Below are 5,837 nucleotides of genomic sequence, written 5' to 3'. Positions count from 1 at the left end.
TTGGTTTCGTAATTTTAAACTGTTAGAATTCAATAAATGTACCTCGAGAGATATATCAGTTTTTAATCGTGACAATTTACAAAATCTTCATTTTTTGTTCTGAAGATCAAACAAAGACGACTTTCATTCGACTTATAAGGGACTGTAGGCGTAATTTCAAGTGACCCTTCATGCGCTCAAAGATGGCAATGCCGATTTACAACTTTGTCAGATCAAGTATGAATTATATAAGAATGTTTTTGTTTCTTTAAACTGTTCATTTTAATTTGCGGTTTCTCTGCGAAAGTGACTTGCGCATTTCTTGCTTACAAGAAGCAATGGACAAAGTTAGAGTTGTATACAGGCATTGCCATCTTTGCATGGATTATATTCTAATAGGAAAATTGGAGAACTGCGGAATAAGAGCAATTAAAAAAATTGAGCTGTTGATTTATAGATTCAGTAAAAAGAAGAAAAACTTAAACATCTGGACTTTTAGAAAATCGTCAAAAAAATGTTTTACTTTTATACATTCGTACACCCTCCGAAACTGAGGTGTTTTTAAATAATTTGTTGTATTCTGAATACAAAATTATGTATTGGTCTTACCTTATATTGAGGTAGACCAGGTGTATCCTTCAGATATACCAGGTGTATCCTTCATATATACCAGGTGTATCCTTCAGATATACCAGGTGTATCCTTCAGATATACCAGGTGTATCCTTCATATATACCAGGTGTATCCTTCATATATACCAGGTGTATCCTTCAGATATACCAGGTGTATCCTTCAGATATACCAGGTGTATCCTTCATATATACCAGGTGTATCCTTCATATATACCAGGTGTATCCTTCAGATATACCAGGTGTATCCTTCAGATATACCAGGTGTATCCTTCATATATACCAGGTGTATCCTTCATATATACCAGGTGTATCCTTCAGATATACCAGGTGTATCCTTCAGATATACCAGGTGTATCCTTCATATATACCAGGTGTATCCTTCATATATACCAGGTGTATCCTTCAGATATACCAGGTGTATCCTTCAGATATACCAGGTGTATCCTTCATATATACCAGGTGTATCCTTCATATATACCAGGTGTATCCTTCAGATATACCAGGTGTATCCTTCAGATATACCAGGTGTATCCTTCATATATACCAGGTGTATCCTTCATATATACCAGGTGTATCCTTCAGATATACCAGGTGTATCCTTCAGATATACCAGGTGTATCCTTCATATATACCAGGTGTATCCTTCATATATACCAGGTGTATCCTTCAGATATACCAGGTGTATCCTTCAGATATACCAGGTGTATCCTTCATATATACCAGGTGTATCCTTCATATATACCAGGTGTATCCTTCAGATATACCAGGTGTATCCTTCAGATATACCANTTACCATCTTTAGAGATTTTAGATCGAATTACAATAAATTCTATAAATTGATACCCGTGAGACTCCAGAGACGACTGTACGGAATTTATACAGTATGTTTTCCTATATTCACGATTTATGCAAATGTAAACTAAAGCAGACATAATATAACCTAGGGATCTTCATATTACATGAGTTTCAGGTCGTCTTTACAGTCTCATCCTGTATTAAAGTTTCTTGCTTTAACATTTTATAAACTTTGTTTTACTGTAATATTTATCTAACAATCGATATGAGATAATAAAAAGATTTATAATCTCGACAAAAATTTGCTCCGTTTTATCTCCCATCTGAGCAGAATTAGAACCCTCCGTATTTATTCTTATTTAAAGTTTATATTAACCTTGGAGAGAAAATGGTGTCATTTAATTATATTAAAACATTAAATGACATATTTTTCTTGTTTGAAGGAAATATCCTTTTTGATTAATATATGCACTATTCACTATTCAGTCTAATGTGATACTAGTTATAAATGTATATAAAATATATTTATATTTATATATGTGAAATAAAATGTTTGATTATGCAGATTCGGTATTATTTTTGAAAGAATACAAATAATAATGCTTTAAAGGGAGTGTTCTCGAAAAATTATGTCGAAAAATATTCGATGGTGGTTGTTATTAATCTTACTTCTATCTGTTGCGTCTATAAGGATATAATTGTTAAAAACTATTCATACCGAAGAACGTAGCGTCTAAAAGGATTCAGAAAGTTCCAATATTCGACTTGTATTGTAAAAAAATTTAATTATTTCCAAACTTAATCATTCAGATATTACAACCTTTAATCATCGGGTTTTTTTTCTACTCATTTGTATATAGTTGATATTTCATAGTATTAATATATTTTATTTTTTCTATATACTACTACTAATCATTGATTAAACTCATTTAAATCTTAACCAATATATTCAGATAGCAGAGTAAAGATCTAAATCATCATGTCCAGGATACCTTTATTAATCATTGATTAAACTCTTGTAAATCTTAACTAATATATTCAGATAGCAGAGTAAAGATATAAATCATCATGTCCAGGATACCTTTACTAATCATTGATTAAACTCATTTAAATCTTAACCCATATATACAGATAGCAGAGTAAAGATCTAAATCATTATGTCCAGGATACCTTTATTAATCATTGATTAAACTCTTATAAATCTTAACTAATATATTCAGATAGCAGAGTAAAGATATAAATCATCATGTCCAGGATACCTTTATTAATTATTGATTAGACTCTTATAAATCTTAACTAATATATTCAGATACAGTGAAACCTGAATAACGAATTCATCGGAAGAATTTATCAATTGTCGTCTTGACAATTTTTTAATGAGTTTTATACTATATTACGTAAATTTCAGTGAATAGGACAAAGAATGAATGTTGAACATCAGAGTTTTCTTAGAATAAAAGTATGCATAGTTTTCATGTGAACAATATGAACAAAATATACGTTATCATTATTCTAAATTAATTATTCATTGTTGTTCTGTGTTTATTAAAAGATTTTCACAATAATTCCGTATCATCCGTAGAACGAAACTAAGTGCATATAGGAGCCTGAATTAAAGGTGAAGAGAAATGAATGTAAGATGAAGGAGAATGACTGAAGGGTGAAGGAGAATAAATGAAGGGTAAAGGAAAATAAATGAAGGGTATAGGAGAATGAAAGAAGGGTAAAGGGGAATGAATGAAGGGTAAAGGAGAATGAATGAAGGGTAAAGGAGAATAAATGAATGAAGAGTAGACGAGAATGAATGAAGTGTAAAGGAGAATAAATGAAGGGTAAAGGAGAATGAATGAAGGGTAAAGGAGAATGAATGAAGGGTGAAGAAGAATGAATGAAGGGTAAAGGAGAATGAATGAAGAGTAAAGGAGAGTAAATGAAGGGTAAAGAAGAATGATCATGAGCATGAAAGAGAGAGAATGAATGAAGGGTGAAGGAGAATGAATGAAGGGTAAAGGAGAATGAATGAAGGGTAAAGGAGAATGAATGAAGGGTAAAGGAGAATGAATGAAGATTAAAGGAGAATAAATGAATAAATGAACGGTAAAGAAGGATGATCATGTGAATGAAAAAGAGGGAATAAATGAAAGTGAAGGCGAAAGAACAAATAAAATTCAAAGAAAGAATGAATAAAAGGTGAAGGAGAAAGAATGAATGAAAAATCTGAAGATCTTGTTATTTATTAAGAAAACTCTGCAAATAAAACTTAACAACAGACTAAAAACCAAACTATTCTAATCCAAACATCCGTTAAATAAATACTAATTTCTGGATCTACAAAATTCAATCCCCCTCTCTCTGTTTTGGAATTTTACGGGGCATGTGCGCGCAACATAGAATGGCAAACCCCATTCAATTGTCTTCCCAATATAAGTATGCTTCTCGAAAAAAGCAATAATCATAGTCCTGCCATTTCCAAAATGTGGTCTGGCCTTCTTGTGATTTTCTAATTGCCAGATATGCATAAAAATTTCGTTAATTCTGAATTATATCTCTGGGAATTTTGAAAGCAAACAATTAGGCAGACAACATTTTGGAAATGGCAAAACTAGGTCAGCTACTATGTGATTTTATTTTTATGGATCATCTCTGTAAAATTAAGTTGACCAATGATGAAGATTTTAAAAACATAAACATTTTTACAAATTCGAAAGAAGACTTTTTTAAAATTAACATGAAGATTTTCAGAAATCCCTGTCCAGCTCTTTTATATTCTATTTACAGGGTTACCCGCAATGGTTAAGTCTGTAAAGACGACCTGAAACTCTCAAGGTTAAATTGTGTCTTCTATCTTGAATATAGTCTATTAAGGGCTTATTAAACGATTTGGCAAATAAAGAAACATGGTTTAAAGGAGTTGAGTCTTTGCCACAAACTCTGATTTTCTAAACCCTGTATCTTTGAAACCCAATGTTCTAGAACCTTAGATATTTCAAACTATGAATTGTGGTAGATCAAATAATCTTAGTTTGAAATATTAAAGGTTTAAAGCACCTAGTTGCAAAGATATAAGGATTTGAAAATTTGTCTTTGTGGCAAAGACTCAATTCCTTTGCAGTTGAATATTAGGTAACCTATATTATGAATTTCGTACAATCGTCTCTGAAGTCTCATCCTTTGTGATGTGCAGTGATATGCCTCCTTTCTTTTAAAATATATAATTTTATTTCTCCGAACTCGAAGGATTATTTCAATTCAAGAATTATTTATGTTTAAAGGTATTTAACTGTTGTTTGTAAGAAAATATAACAGAATGCGGTATTTTGAATCCTACAAACCTTAATTCCATCTTGATTCTTGATGCATAAAATAAATGTATTATTCAGTGATATCAAAAACAGGGACTAATTGCTCTCTTCGTTTTTTCTTGCGATTTTTAAAATGTCTCAGGATTTTGTAATCTATAACAAGAATATCTGAAAACTATCCAGGTTTATTATAACAAGAATATCTGAAAACTATCCAGGTTTATTATAACAAGAATATCTGAAAACTATCCAGGTTTATTATAACAAGAATATCTGAAAACTATCCAGGTTNCCCCCCCCCCCTCTAGGTATGTAACAATGAACCCCTATGGTCTCGGTAACATGGCGGAGGCTCCTCTCTCTCTCTTTTCCTCTCTTCTTTCTCTCTTTCTCCCTTTCTCTGTGGGTTTAGTAACTCCCTGAGCCGGGTTTCAGTCCTCGGTAGATTCTGAAGACAGCTGGCTCACTCACATATTTCAGGTTGGTTTTCATTGCATCCCCCTTCTCCTACTTATATCCGTACCCGGAGAATTAATTAGGACAACCCGTCGTTTAAGAACACATGACATCTTTATGTTTAACTGATGAATTTTTGGTTTTACTGTGACTTGAAAAGGGCAACATATGGTACTTTTTTGACCATTTGCTCCGGGGTCAAAAATGGGGTGGGGTTTGGATTGTAAATTGAATTCTTAATATACATATTAGATATGCTTATTAAAAATAAGAAGTTTTTTTATTTAAACATATGGTCAACAGGTCCCTCATGTTTTATTCTTTTAATGACGGAAATGCGGGAAATATTGTACATTAGAGTAAACAATATGTTTGACAGCCATATACAGTATACAAACTATAAAAATACGCGAAAATCAAAGAAATTTACATTTTTCGTCACGAGTTGGTAAAACGTCAAACGGAGTTCCTTCTTTTTTAAATTATAAACTTTTTTTTACTATTTGGGGGGGCAATTTATTATTTTGATCTGTTTCACAACTTGATTTTTTGTAGACTTCTAATTTTGTTGCGGAGTAAAACTCTAATGAAAAGTTCAAATTGTTTTTGACATTTATTACGGAGTAACATTGATTTTTATTCTGAACCAACAAAAATACCTTATTAATCTGAA

At 31.8% G+C, this 5,837-nt stretch overlaps 1 protein-coding gene across 2 annotated transcripts in view; it reads left to right on the top strand.

Moving 5' to 3' along the window:
• Window positions 1–5,111: 5,111 nt before the first annotated feature.
• Window positions 5,112–5,837, top strand: part of LOC111702288 (receptor-type tyrosine-protein phosphatase N2) — a 53,147-nt gene continuing 52,421 nt past the window's right edge. For both annotated transcript variants that reach the window (XM_023473930.1, XM_023473929.1), the window contains exon 1: window positions 5,112–5,188. The gene's annotated coding sequence lies outside the window, so the exon portion shown is untranslated. The remainder of the gene's footprint in view (window positions 5,189–5,837) is intronic.

This window comes from Eurytemora carolleeae, unplaced genomic scaffold (genome assembly GCF_000591075.1).
Source record: "Eurytemora carolleeae unplaced genomic scaffold, Eaff_2.0 scaffold245, whole genome shotgun sequence".
In the NCBI taxonomy this organism is placed as follows: Eukaryota; Metazoa; Arthropoda; class Copepoda; order Calanoida; family Temoridae; genus Eurytemora; species Eurytemora carolleeae.
This window is presented reverse-complemented; position numbering and strand designations above follow the sequence as displayed.